Below are 15927 nucleotides of genomic sequence, written 5' to 3' on the forward strand. Positions count from 1 at the left end.
TGCCAATCAAAATAAACGTACTACCGCAGGGACCATGTTATTTTTGAGAAGCATATTTAATTCAGAATTCGGACATATAAAGTTTGTATTTGAAAACGATTTCTAAGCTGCATGCTTTCAGATTTTCTTAACTCACTGCACTCGATCAAAAGAAGGAAGTTTGCACCGCTTGTGCTAGCACATGCACAGATTGAATACACCACTATAACTCTGATTAAAGAGTTTACATGTCCTAATAATTCTAAAGATTGCTCAGAAAACCATGTGTTTTTAACAGGTTGCTTCGATTGTCACCTTAAGCCAAATAAGATAAGCAGAGTAAGGTGTTTACATGACTAATGCCATACTTGGCCTACAGCCATAACTAGTGTAATGTCAAATTATGAGAGTGTATGTAAACATACTCATTGTCAAGCACTAGTTATTTTGTTGCTTTGACAAAGTCATTTCTGAACATTATTATGAATGTTATTAGTAATTCATTTATGTCTGTCCCTCATTTTAAGGTTGATATTATGAGTTTCTGTGGTATTAAGGAATTCAGGATGCACTAATATAACGAAACACTTAGATGGAGATTTGATGCAAGGTATTTCATAATACGGTACCGGATTCAACATAATAAGATACAAGTAAGTTGCCTCTTGCTATCCGAAAGATAGACCCAGAGATCTCTGTTTATATACTTGAGTGTAAACAAGTTCTAACCAACAGTTGCCAAGCATCATTTGGTGTCACTCCCAACCCTGATGGTATCAGTTTGCACCCCAGTCAGGACATTCATCACGTACTCATTCTAAGATTAACACCAGTGGCCCCCCAGAATTCTTGGCACCCATCAGTGACATAAATAAATGGAATGTCCTCATCCTCAAGTCCTATGTAACACGTAGTATCAAAGGTCAACTGTGATGGAAATAGTGGAATGACCCAGATATTTTGATCAAAATAGAATTAATCAATTAATGACTAAAATGCATAAAGATGGCAGAATTCTTATGTGACGTCATTGTTTTAGCACTATCCACTGAGTTATGAAACGACGGTGCACAACATTGTTCAATGTTCTGTTAGCAGTTGATGTTATTCTTCAATAACACATACCCCAAAGCAAATCAGGGGGAGAAAAATATATTTATTAAAAGAGAACAAATCATAGTTGTTATGCTGGAAAGTAGATGGTAGATCTTCCTCCTTCCCTGTCCTCAGTTTCTCCACTGGAAAAAAAGTAAACGTCTGGTTTCAAGATAAATTGATATTTCACTTAGATTTCCCTAAGTAAGCATGTCCACTTTTTCCTGAAAATTGGGACATTTCACCTAGATATCCCTAATATGATGACTGCTGTGTACAACATAGAAGCTCATCAGGTTCTGATCATCTTACTATGCTTCTTCACCCGAGATCAGCCCCCGACTGCTAATCAATCAGTTCTTTATTCTCCAGGCTCTGCTTTGTCATCAAAATGGACAATCTTACAATGAGTGACATGTACGGATTTGTGATTTTCCCTGGACTTTCAATGCTGACCTTGTTATGAGTAAAACTTGATAAGGACCTTACCATTTTGGCCCTAATGTCTCTGTTACATATTTTTTTACCATTATCCACTGTTATGGCACTATGTCATGTCCCCCCTCAGGAGTTATTCCCCACGCCTCTTTTACTTGTCTGTCTATGATTTCTTGAATCAGAATTTTAGCTGTGTGTTGTGCGTTCCTTTCTTAGTAGGGTAGGCTTCAACCCATCGTGAGAAACGATCAACAACAACCAGCACATCTTCCTGTAGTCCACTATCACCCGCCAATCACCATTCAATTTTTTCCCCCTGGCTATACTGGGCTATTAGAGGCAGAATGTGTATTTTCAACAATACCAATGTCCCATAGATCTTTAATCACTACTTTAGTGGCGGCAATAGCTTTCTTGATAACGGGATATTGTTTTGTGCAAGGTGGGGCAACACCTGTCAAGAACACTGGTTCCATATCCAAAGTTCCACACAAATTTTTCTTCATAGTCCAAATAGCATGGTTCTGAACTGTAGATTCCTGCAGTTGTCTAATTTGCCAAGTCACCTTTCCTTCAGAGATGTTCAGTGTAGAGTCAAGTTGCATAATAACATCAAGGCCTAAGATAGGTTGTTCAAAGGAGCCTATCCACACCCCTGCATCAATCTTCCTTGGACCAATAGAAATTGATAATGGTTTGGTCTGCTTCATATCTGTCTTCACCCCCCACTCCTGTTGCTCTCATCTTCTTGCCTGTGTACTGAGGACATTTATTTTGCATAAGATATGGGCAATACAGTGACTTCAGCACCTGTATCTACTAAGAAATCTACTGCAAAGTTGTTAACCATCATGTTCACATATATTCCATCCAATTTTAGTATGTACAACAGCTGAGATGGGACCTAAGAGGGGGTCTGTGAGTTTCCATCCACGGCATCCAGCAAACTCTGCTGCTGAGCCGTAGAGAGCTTCTTACATTTCTGCATCAGCATTGTGTCGTTGGGGATGTTGTCCTGTTTCCATATTCCCTTAGACGGAACCTGCTTCTCCTGGCCACTTCTCATACGGACACGTTTTCTTTTCCGACATTCTTTTTGCCAGTGACCAGAAGTCCCGCAATAATGACATACACCAGGTTTCTCTTCTGCGGAACGAGTAATGTTGTTGGTTTCACTCGGAACCTGCACAACTCTGATGACAGCCGTTTTATTATGTTGATTGATGTTTCTGTCCAGTCGTGACAGCCTGTCAATGATGTCGCCATAATTTTGTCTCTCCCAATCAGCAGTTGTGGAAACAAAAGTTTTGCGCAAATCATCATATATGGATTGCATCAATGTATGTGTGATTGCCCCATTTTTGGATGAGTTGAGTGCATTTTCATCTTCCATGTCGGGTAACCCACTGTATCTAACCACCTCTGCTCTAAACCTTTCTTCAAATTCAGCAAACGGTTATTTCGGTTTTTGGATACATTTGGTTATCTCTCCCCAATTGGTGGTGGCATTGGTCAGACCCTTAAGGAAAACATGTATGGCTCTCCATCCATCGGCCACATCTTGCTCTTCACCACCCACAGCGCTATAAACCTTTTCTTCAAATACACCATGTTCACGGGTGTTCAAAACAAAGCCTAACAACTGTAACCCATCATATGGATGTAGATTGTAGAGTTTTTTTAATCGCTTTAAATGGTTCCACGTCTTCATACCCACGTCTCGTGGTTGCTTCAAAGTCTTTGACCATTCATCCACGTTTTGGAGATGCTGATTTATGTGTGATTACTGTCACCGGGGGTTTGTCTTTACTCCCTTTAACAGCCTGTGTTCTGATTGGCCTAAGACATCGTTTGTCACCGCTGTCAGAATCTGTTGACTCAAAGCCAGGCAGTGCTGACCAGATGCTTGAAACCCGATCTGCCTTGCACAACTCAGCATGAGGGTAGAACAGAGAGCCCACAGGTGGGGGACAAGTCTTCCTTTAGCACTCCTGCAATTGTTGAATTTCCTCTTTTAATGTTAGTATCTGTTCCCCAAGAGCCTTCAAACTCTCTTCACCTCTTTGCTAGAACTTAATTGGGTCATTTCACTGTGTGTGTGTGTGGGTGAAGTGGGAATCTGACCTAGGGTCGAATTGCTCGCTCTTACTTAAATCCATGGCTGTCCTACTTTATCAGAGACTGAAACCAGACTGTGGCCTTTTGCCTCTCTCCTCAAACAAAGTGGAAAGAGCAACCAGGGTTGAGCAGAGTTCAGGCTAAACCTTTGTCTCTCCTTGGCTATATTCTTGATTGATTACAGCATGATGGGGTGGGGTTTGTGTATGTTTGAAAGATTTAAGTATGGACCTGTCATGTCCAACAATAAGTCTTCAGGTCAAGCCCGGAGAGCCGGGTTAAACAGAGTTTAAACTAAACATGAGTGTTTTTGCAAGATAAGGGATTGAATGATTGTATTACTATTGATTCTGAACTGAATGAAAGTCTAATTTAGCCGCCATCATAGACAAAGGAAGTAGGCGGAGCGATAAAGAGAGGGAAACTGAAGAGGGAGGGATTTTAAGCTAGGGTGTGTGTGAAGGAGACTATATAGCTAGGGAAGAGAGAGAGAGAGAAAAGGGGGCTACTCTGCAGACCAGCACGGGCTTTGTTGAATTGAAATAAAGTCAAATCTTGACTCTACAAAAACTCTGGAAAAACTTTGATTTTTAATAAAGTATAGTGATTAATTTCCACAACACCATCCTCCCCTACTTTACTCTGTACCTGGAATAGGGGCGGCAGGTAGCCTAGTGGTTTAGAGCGTTGGGCCAGTAACCCGAGCCGACTAGGTGAAAAATCTGTCAATGTGCCGTTGAGCATCTTAACCCTAATTTCTCCTGTAAATCGCTCTAGATGACATTGCCTGCTAAATGACTAAAATGTAAACAATGAATAGATGCCTCCCCTTAGTGTCACTGTTCCACTGTTCCTGCCATCTCTGCACCACCACTGCCCATATCATTCCCTTAGCCTCTGTCTTGCTCATTGGCACCTTAACCTCCAGTCTCCTAAGGGCCTGTTTAGCTAGCATACAGTGGGGGAAAAAAGTATTTAGTCAGCCACCAATTGTGCAAGTTCTCCCACTTAAAAAGATGAGAGAGGCCTGTAATTTTCATCATAGGTACACGTCAACTATGACATACAAAATGAGAAGAAAAAAAATCCAGAAAATCACATTGTAGGATTTTTAATGAATTTATTTGCAAATTATGGTGGAAAATAAGTATTTGGTCACCTACAAACAAGCAAGATTTCTGGCTCTCACAGACCTGTAACTTCTTCTTTAAGAGGCTCCTCTGTCCTCCACTCGATACCTGTATTAATGGCACCTGTTTGAACTTGTTATCAGTATAAAAGACACCTGTCCACAACCTCAAACAGTCACACTCCAAACTCCACTATGGCCAAGACCAAAGAGCTGTCAAAGGACACCAGAAACAAAATTGTAGACCTGCACCAGGCTGGGAAGACTGAATCTGCAATAGGTAAGCAGCTTGGTTTGAAGAAATCAACTGTGGGAGCAATTATTAGGAAATGGAAGACATACAAGACCACTGATAATCTCCCTCGATCTGGGGCTCCACGCAAGATCTCACCCCGTGGGGTCAAAATGATCAAAAGAACGGTGAGCAAAAATCCCAGAACCACACAGGGGGACCTAGTGAATGACATGCAGAGAGCTGGGACCAAAGTAACAAAGCCTACCATCAGTAACACACTACGCCGCCAGGGACTCAAATCCTGCAGTGCCAGACGTGTCCCCCTGCTTAAGCCAGTACATGTCCAGGCCCGTCTGAAGTTTGCTAGAGTGCATTTGGATGATCCAGAAGAGGATTGGGAGAATGTTATATGGTCAGATGAAACCAAAATATAACTTTTTGGTAAAAACTCAACTCGTCGTGTTTGGAGGACAAAGAATGCTGAGTTGCATCCAAAGAACACCATACCTACTGTGAAGCATGGGGGGTGGAAACATCATGCTTTGGGGCTGTTTTTCTGAAAAGGGACCAGGACGACTGATCCGTGTAAAGGAAAGAATGAATGGGGCCATTTATCGTGAGATTTTGAGTGAAAACCTCCTTCCATCAGCAAGGGCATTGAAGATGAAACGTGGCTGGGTCTTTCAGCATGACAATGATCCCAAACACACCGCCCGGGCAACGAAGGAGTGGCTTCGTAAGAAGCATTTCAAGGTCCTGGAGTGGCCTAGCCAGTCTCCAGATCTCAACCCCATAGAAAATCTTTGGAGGGGAGTTGAAAGTCCATGTTGCCCAGCGACAGCCCCCAAAACATCACTGCTCTAGAGGAGATCTGCATGGAGGAATGGGCCAAAATACCAGCAACAGTGTGTGAAAACCTTTGACCTGTGTCATTGCCAACAAAGGGTATATAACAAAGTATTGAGAAACTTTTGTTATTGACCAAATACTTATTTTCCACCATAATTTGCAAATAAATTCATAAAAAATCCTACAATGTGATTTCTCTCATTTTGTCTGTCATAGTTGACGTGTACCTATGATGAAAATTACAGGCCTCGCATCTTTTTAATTTGGAGAACTTGCACAATTGGTGGCTGACTAAATACTTTTTCCCCCCACTGTAGTATACAATAGGGTTTAATATAGTCTACTATAGGGTCTACTATAAGGTTTAATATAGTATACTATAGGGTTTAATATAGTATACTATAGGGTCTACTATAGGATACTATAGGGTCTACTATAGGGTTTAATATAGTATACTATAGGGTCTACTATAGGGTTTAATATAGTATACTATAGGGTCTACTATAGGGTTTAATATAGTCTACTATAGGGTCTACTATAAGGTTTAATATAGTATACTATAGGGTCTACTATAGGGTTTAATATACACTGCTCAAAAAAATAAAGGGAACACTAAAATAACACATCCTAGATCTGAATGAATGAAATAATCTTATTAAATACTTTTTTCTTTACATAGTTGAATGTGCTGACAACAAAATCACACAAAAATTATCAATGGAAATAAAATGTATCAACCCATGGAGGTCTGGATTTGGAGTCACCCTCAAAATTAAAGTGGAAAACCACACTACAGGCTGATCCAACTTTGATGTAATGTCCTTAAAACAAGTCAAAATGAGGCTCAGTAGTGTGTGTGGCCTCCACGTGCCTGTATGACCTCCCTACAACGCCTGGGCATGCTCCTGAGCCAACTCCTGGACAGTCTGTGGTGCAACGTGGCGTTGGTGGATGGAGCGAGACATGATGTCCCAGATGTGCTCAATTGGATTCAGGTCTGGGGAACGGGCGGGCCAGTCCATAGCATCAATGCCTTCATCTTGCAGGAACTGCTGACACACTCCAGCCACATGAGGTCTAGCATTGTCTTGCATTAGGAGGAACCCAGGGCCAACTGCACCAGCATATGGTCTCACAAGGGGTCTGAGAATCTCATCTCGGTACCTAATGGCAGTCAGGCTACCTCTGGCGAGCACATGGAGGGCTGTGCGGCCCCCCAAAGAAATGCCACCTCACACCATGACTGACCCACCGCCAAACCGGTCATGCTGGAGGATGTTGCAGGCAGCAGAACGTTCTCCACGGCGTCTCCAGACTCTGTCACATCTGTCACATGTGCTCAGTGTGAACCTGCTTTCATCTGTGAAGAGCACAGGGTGCCAGTGGCGAATTTGCCAATCTTGGTGTTCTCTGGCAAATGCCAAACGTCCTGCACGGTGTTGGGCTGTAAGCACCTGTGGACGTCGGGCCCTCATACCACCCTCATGGAGTCTGTTTCTAACCGTTTGAGCAGACACATGCACATTTGTGGCCTGCTGGAGGTCATTTTGCAGGGCTCTGGCAGTGCTCCTCCTGCTCCTCCTTGCACAAAGGCGGAGGTAGCAGTCCTGCTGCTGGGTTGTTGCCCTCCTACGGCCTCCTCCACGTCTCCTGATGTACTGGCCTGTCTCCTGGTAGCGCCTCCATGCTCTGGACACTATGCTGACAGACACAGTAAACCTTCTTGCCACAGCTCGCATTGATGTGCCATCCTGGATGAGCTGCACTACCTGAGCCACTTGTGTGGGTTGTAGACTCCGTCTCATGCTACCACTAGAGTGAAAGCACCGCCAGCATTCAAAAGTGACCAAAACAGCCAGGAAGCATAGGAACTGAGAAGTGGTCTGTGGTCACCACCTGCAAAACCAGTCCTTTATTGGGGGTGTCTTGCTAATTGCCTATAATTTCCACCTGTTGTCTATTCTATTTGCACAACAGCATGTGAAATGTATTGTCAATCAGTGTTGCTTCCTAAGTGGACAGTTTGATTTCACAGAAGTGTGATTGACTTGGAGTTACATTGTGTTGTTTAAGTGTTCCCTTTATTTTTTTGAGCAGTGTAGTATACTATAGAGCTTGGAACATTTCTACATGGGTTGCGGTCTCATGGCTTGAGACTGAGCTGTGGCTAAAAGCTTTGCTTTGTATATCTCAAAGGGAACAAGATAATATACCAAACTGGTCATTGCGCTGGTTGTTTTTTAGCTCTTTGCGTGTGTTTTAGCAAGAGGAAACTGTTGCCCATAATGTTGTAGAGTGTCAACAAACTAGGGAATAATTTCTGTAACTTCATTAATGTATAAGACTATACACCCACACTGTTGTTCACGTCAGACACGATTCAGACTTGAGAACTTAACATCGACTTAAGTCCCAAAATATTGTCTTTTGTCCATGTTTTATTGACTTGTCCATGTTAAGTCTACATATCTCAAGTCTGAATCTGGCCTTCATACACATCTAGCAATTAACATAGAAATTGTTTAGATTTTTTGTCAAATGCTTTTGTAAAATGCAATATTTATCATGAGATTGATTTTGGGTGAAACTATCCCTTTTTAAACCAAAGTATATGCTGGGCTTGATTTCACTAAGTATGCTCAATCTATTAAATAACACAATATAATCAGCTTTATTTAATGAGGCCTAACAATAAATGTACACAGTGATTTAAACATCACATCCATACACCAGACTAGAATATACCTACAAATAGTCTGTCTGAAATGGCATCCTATTCCCTATATAATGTTGGTTGACATTTGGGATGCAGCTATCCGCTCTAACAGTTAGAAGCCAAACAAATAATGCCAGGAACTCCAAATGTCCTTATGTCACTCTTGTGGATTGCCGACGCATTGACGTCACACAATTAAATCAACGCTATGGTGATGCTTCGCGACAATTTCTTTTGACGGTTGAAGTGTGGTCGTCGAGTGGGCGTGTCACACTACACTCTTTGAAAAAAATTGCTTTTTAGAACCTTAAAGGGTTCTGCGGCTTTCTCCATAGGAGAACCTTTGAATAACCCTTTTGGGTTCCACCTGGAAATTAATATAATTAATAATGTCCCCTGTAGCTCAGTTGGTAGAGCATGGCGCTTGCAACGCCAGTGTTGTGGGTTCGTTTCCCACGGGGGGCCAGTATGAAAAATGTATGCACTCTAACTGTAAGTCGCTCTGGATAAGAGCGTCTGCTAAATGACTGTAAAATGTAATACATTATATTTTTCATTTCGTCAAACCCACTGGCTCCAGGCCATCTATAAATCACTGCTAGGCAAATCCCCGCCTTATCTTAGCTCATTGGTCACCATAGCAGCACCCACCCGTAGTCTGCGCTCCAGCAGGTATATCTCACTGGTCATTCCCAAAGCCAACACCTCCTTTGGCCGCCATTCCTTCCAGTTCTCTGCTGCCAATGACTGGAACGAATTGCAAAAGTCTCTGAAGCTGGAGACTCTTATCTCCCTCAATAACTTTAAGCATCAGTTGTCAGAGCACCTTACCGATCACTGCACCTGTACACAGCCCATCTGAAATTAGCCCACCCAACTACCTCATCCCTATATTGTTATTTATTTTGCTCTTTTGCACCCCAGTATCTCTATTTGCACATAATCTCTTGCACATCTAACATTCCAGTGTTAATACTATTGTAATTATTTTGCACTATAGCCTATTTATTGCCTTACCTCCATAACTTGCTACATTTGCACACACTGTATATATATTTTCTGTTGTATTTTTGACTATGTTTTTTTACCCCATATGTAACTCTGTGTTGTTTTTATTGCACTGCTTTGCTTTATCTTGGCCAGGTCGCAGTTGTAAATGAGAACCTGTTCTCAACTGGCTTACCTGGTTAAATAAAGGTGAAATAAAAAAATAAATAAAAATTTTACCATGTGCTCTCCTCTAGCGTTTCTGCCCGAACAACACCCTTGACATTTGAGTATATATATTCATGATAACACAAGTTATTGCGCCTTAATGCTTAATCATGCACCCATGTTCCTATTTCGCAACAAATCCTCCTTCACTCATGCTGCCAAACATGCCCTCGTAAAACTGACTATCCTACCGATCCTTGACTTCGGCAAAAATAGCCTCCAACATAGCGCTCCAGCAGGTATATCTCACTGGTCATCCCCAAAGCCAACACCTCCTTTGGCCGCCATTCCTTCCAGTTCTCTGCTGCCAATGACTGGAACGAACTGCAAAAATCTCTGAAGCTGGAGACACTTATCTCCCTCACTAACTTTAAGCATCAGTTGTCAGAGCACCTTACCGATCACTGCACCTGTACACAGCCCATCTGTAATTAGGCCACCGAAATACCTCATCCCCATATTGTTATTTATTTTGCTCATTTGCACCCCAGTATCTCTATTTGCACATCATCTTTTGCACATTTATCATTCCAGTGTTAATTACGAAATTGTAACTATTTTTGCACTATGGCCTATTTATTTATTGCCTTACCTCCATAACTTACTACATTCGCACACACTTTATATTTTCTGTTGTATTTTTGACTTTATGTTTTGTTTACCCCATATGTAACTCTGTGTTGTTTTTAATCGCACTGCTTTGCTTTATCTTGGCCAGGTCGCAGTTGTAAATGAGAACTTGTTCTCAACTGGCTCACCTGGTGAAATAAAATAAAAATCTTGATACTCCCTCTTTGCGCATGTGTTCCAAGTGGCTGTCAGGTTAAAGTAGACGATAGCAGCCAACAGGATTCTTAGTGAAAGGGGGTGTTATTGAACGTTTTCTTGACCTTACTCGACTTTTATAGATCACGTAAAATGTTATCCAGGAACTTTCTGAAGTAAGATTAGGCTACATGAGACGTTTATTTGTCCTAACTTAATTCAGTTTTGATATTTACATAGATGTTTGATTGCTCTAGTCTAGGGGCGCATCCGTTGCGGCCTTGAGAATGGCATTTTCTCTCGGCAACTCCCTAGTCATTATCTGAACACTACAACAAAGTAATCTAACTGTACTGTAGTCTACAACATTTCATGTAATACAAAGAAACGATAGCTTCCACAATGGATCGGGTAAGTCTGGTTTTAACAGTATAGGCCTGCTGTGTTGTATAAAATGTCTAGGCCTAGTTTTCATAATCTTTGATAATCCACATTTTTGTGTTCGGTTTAAATGGATGGACAAAAAACCTCACGGTAAAACTTGTTGGGAATTTTTTTCCTTCAACAAAGTAGCCTACCACTATGTCATGTTTAGGAATCTGTGACTCTGACCTTATTATCTGACCTTTCTCCCAAAGTGTTCACATTCCTTCACTGATTTCGAACACATTATCCATTATTTGACCAGATACTCAAGTGGCCACTCTAACAAAGAAAATACATGTCTACATTAATGGAAGGCAACCGGGAAGAGGCAAGATCAGGTGGACCATTATAGCCAATGAGAGGGCAGACATGCGTGTTTCAACTACTTACCACAGCCACGAAGTCAAACGTCCAAATGGTATTTTTATTTATTTAGGGTTAGGCATAAAGTTAGAAGTGTGGTTAAGGTTAGGGTTAAAATCTAATTTTAATAAGATTCATTGTAGTAATGGGCGTGGTTTATGACTTTGTTTGTGGTAACTAGTGACGACCAAGCACTACTCCCATATAAGTGTTTTTTTCCCTCAAAGTTGCCGGGATGTCAGGTGTTCTACTTTTACCAATAAACTTCTAACAACCCAATCGTTACTAAATTTATATTCGATCAAATAAGGCATAAACCAGATTTTGGGCCCAGTTATCCCTCTCGCTTCGCCTCTTCCTCGCTGTTTGAAAGGAAAGGACTGATATAAGAAATATGGTGGAAACTCTGACTAGCCCATGCCTCCACCAATCCAATGCTTTTAGATTTGTGGCTTGTAGTGAACGAGTGAACGTTTCAGGAAAAATTAGATATTCGAGGGATATACTCAAATCAGAGGTTTTATTAATATAATTAATAAAATATTTGGTTTAGTGTTAATCTATGTAGAATACTTCTTGCGGCCAACAGGACAAATCTAGCCTGTCCCCCTCCACCCTCCAGGAGTCCCCAGGTCGACCGCCTCCCGGTACTTTACTGCTGGGTCTGGTCGACTGCAGGAAAACACCGGGGCAGAGTCGAACTGAGAGAGGAGAAGGAGAAGAAGAACATGGAGATTTGATTTCATTAAGTAAGAAGCATCGTGTTTGGATTAGAATACAGTCTGCTTCTGTAACAATTCATTGATTAATTATATATTGATGAAAATATCTGGTCGTTCCACCCAATGTTGAGACGTGTAACGTGATTATTATTATTTATTTTTTTACGTTGGATTTCACCGAATTTTAACATATTGTCATAAAGAGCACATGTTGACCTTCATAAAAAAGCATTTTGCTAAAAAAAATTAAGGAACAGTTTTAAACAAGTGTTCAGTTCATGAAACAGGGTTGACCTTAAAATGAGGGACAGGCGTAAATTAATAATTAATCACATAAAATAAATAATGTTCAGAAATGACTTTCAAAGTAACCAAATAACTAGGACTTTACATGCACACTAGTCATTTCCTATTAAACTGATTATGGCAGTAGGCTGAGTATGGCATTAGTCATGTAAACACCTTACTCTGCTTATCTTAATTGGTGTGAGGTCATAACCGAAGTAAGCATACGCCTTTAAAAACACCTGGTTTTCTGAGCAATCTTTAGAATTATTAGTACACGTAAACTCTTTAATCAGAGTTAAAGTGGTGTATTTAATCTGTACATGTGCTAGCACAAGCGTTGCAAGCTAACTTCTTTTGATTGAGTGCATAGAGTTTGGAAAAACTGAAAATAGGCAGCTTCAAAATAGTTTTCACATACAAACTTTCTTTGTCCAAACTCAGAATCAAATATGCTTTTAAAAAATAACATGGTAGCTGTGATAGAACGTTTATTTTGATTGGCAATTTTCTGAATTCATCAAAGTCTCATCAGGTAGCCTGATTTCAGATGTGTCCATGTAAACAGGATTATTAGGAAAATTGTAATCCATTCAAAGCATGTCAACGTTTAAATCAAACTCCTATACTAATTGAATATTCACAATAATCATATTATTCTGCACATGTAACCGTACTCACTGAAGGTAAAACTTGGAGAAATGATTGGGTAAACACTTTTTTAGATGTTACACAGGGTTGAATGAGGGACTTGTCAAAATGCTGAATTTTGTCACTTTAGCAAGTCTTTATTCATATGAAAAATCTGATGAATTGTATTCTCCATATGTTCTGTATTAAAGGGCACTTTATTTAATATAACAGATATTTAATATTTAATATTGGTGCACAATTTCTACTGGAAAGATATCAAAGGGATGCAAAAGCCATTACATTCATGGAACGACCCATCTATTTATGGACACATATTTGCAAAACCTTACTATTCAATGTCTTTGTTTCGCAGGGGACAGCCCTAATCTTTGCTCTGTCAGTGGGAGGGGCTTATCATCTGGGGAGCTTCAACAACATCATGATGCTGACAAGACAGAAAAGAGTCTCTCCAGATCAGAACACCTCAAGAAACACCAGCAGAAATGTATAGGGAAGAAACCTCACCACTGCTGCTTTGACTGTGGGAAGGGTTTTGCTAAACAGAGGGAATTTATCATTTACCAGCGGATTCACACTGGAAAGAAACCGTACCGCTGCTCTCAGTGTGGGAAGTGTTTCGCTGCATCTAAAACCTTAAAATCTCAGAGAATTCATACAGGGAGAGGCCTTACCCCTGTCTTGATTGTGGGAAGAGCTTCAGTCAATCAGGAGCCCTGACTAAACACCAACGCATACACACAGGAGAGAAGCCTTATAGCTGTGATCAGTGTGGGAAGATCTTCAATCAGTCAGGAAACCTGACTACACACCAGCGCATACACACAGGAGAGAAGCCTTATAGCTGTGATCAGTGTGGGAAGAGCTTCAATCATTCAGGACACCTGACTAAACACCAACACATACACACAGGAGATAAACCTTATAGCTGTGATCAGTGTGGGAAGGGTTTTGCTCAGGATTCCACCCTGACTGCACACCAGCGCATACACACAGGAGAGAAGCCTTATAGCTGTGATCAGTGTGGGCAGAGCTTCAATCGTTCAGGACACCTGACTGCACACCAACGCATTCACACAGGAGAGAAGCCTTATAGCTGTGATCAGTGTGGGAAGAGCTTCAATCATTCTGGACACCTGACTACACACCAACGCATACACACAGGAGAGAAGCCTTATAGCTGTGATCAGTGTGGGAAGAGCTTCAATCAATCAGGACAGCTGACTATACACCAACGCATACACACAGGGAGAGAAGCCTTATAGCTGTGATCAGTGTGGGAAGTGTTTCAATCAATCAGGTTACCTGATTACACACCAACGCATACACACTGGAGAGAAACCTTACTCCTGTCTATGTGGAAAGAGCTTTGCTCATTCTGGGTCACTGAAAAAACACCAGAAAGCACAAATGTGCTGTGATTTAACTCCCTCCTCTCCGGCACCGGTTCCAGATCCCTAAATAAAGTTTAAATACATGACTCTTTACAATATGTTTTCTATCTCCCATTCTCTAACAGTTTACTATGTCTGATTACCGTGGTAACTTGTGAAGCATAATATGCAGCTCTGGATCCAAATGTATCAAGCGTCTTGGAGTAGGAGTGTTGTGGGGTGGGGATGTTGAGGTTGGTGGGGGTTTTCAAAGCTGTATCTTATTTCATTAACTTCTATTATCCATTAAATAATGTAGAATAATGTTTAAATAATAGTAGGTGTATATTAATGTGTGAGGGAAATAGCCTTGAATTGTACATCTTGTCTCTAAAAATTTGAGGGGAGACGGTCATGTCCCCCTCAGAACTTTGGCAGAACGCCCAGAATATGTTCCATAAGTTAAGATAGGAGACAGTGCCAGTCATATGCAGGAACCAACTGTTAATTATGAACTAATTATGAATAATAAATCATGCAAATATAATATGTCTGTGTAAGCAGTATATAAGAGAACTAACGGGACTGCCCCGAAAGCGCTCCCGACCGACGTGTACGTGCATTAAGTTTGTTGGAACCTCTCCAGCTTGCTGATAATAAATAAATATTCATTTAATTTTGGCTTTGATTCCCTGGTGGTAATTTACGACACGTATTCAATAGAAAAATAAATTATCATCCATTATCTTACGTGAAGGGAGATATGTCACACTGCATGAGGCAAAGGATGGTCACACCAGATACTGACTACCTTTTTTTAAAGGTATATGTGACCAACAGATGCGTATCTGTATTCCCAATCATGTAAAATCCATAGATTAGAGCCGAATTCATTTATTTCAATTGACTGATTTTTTTATATTACATTTTACATTTTAGTCATTTAGCAGACGCTCTTATCCAGAGCGACTTACAGTTAGTGAGTGCATACATTTTTATTATATATATTTTTTCATACTGCCCCCCCCCCGTGGGAATCGAACCCACAACCCTGGCGTTGCAAACGCCATGCTCTACCAACTGAGCTACATCCCTGCCGGCCATTCCCTCCCCTACCCTGGACGATGAACTGTAACTCAGTAAAATCTTAGAAATGGTTGCATGTTGCGTTTATATTTTTGTTGAGTGGAAGAATAATTGAAGAAACTAATGAATAAATGAATGGGCCTATTACTGTTTTAGGTGTTCTATGTCAGAACTGTTTCAACGTGACTTACACCCATCAGAGTATCTGTGCTATGAAGGGCTCAACAGTGGAACTGCCCTGCACATATCAACATCCAAGTTATCATGTTGTCTCAGAATCAAACTGGTATATCCAAGAGAAATGTAATGAGGTGCCTAAAATCCTGAGCTCAGTGCCAGAGTATGCAGGTCGTGCTGAGTACCCTGGGACTAAAGAGAAAGACTGCACCCTGAGAATCACAGGCCTGAGAGAGAGCAATTCAACTGAGTACAAGTTCAGATTTAAAACACAGTATGCAGAATGTGGGTACAGCTTCCCCTGG

At 41.0% G+C, this 15927-nt stretch overlaps 1 pseudogene; it reads left to right on the top strand.

Moving 5' to 3' along the window:
• Positions 1-10827: 10827 nt before the first annotated feature.
• On the top strand, positions 10828-14754 carry LOC123484684 (annotated as a pseudogene).
• The last annotated feature ends 1173 nt before the right edge of the window (positions 14755-15927 follow it).

Source organism: Coregonus clupeaformis, unplaced genomic scaffold (genome assembly GCF_020615455.1).
Source record: "Coregonus clupeaformis isolate EN_2021a unplaced genomic scaffold, ASM2061545v1 scaf0403, whole genome shotgun sequence".
Taxonomy (NCBI): domain Eukaryota; kingdom Metazoa; phylum Chordata; class Actinopteri; order Salmoniformes; family Salmonidae; genus Coregonus; species Coregonus clupeaformis.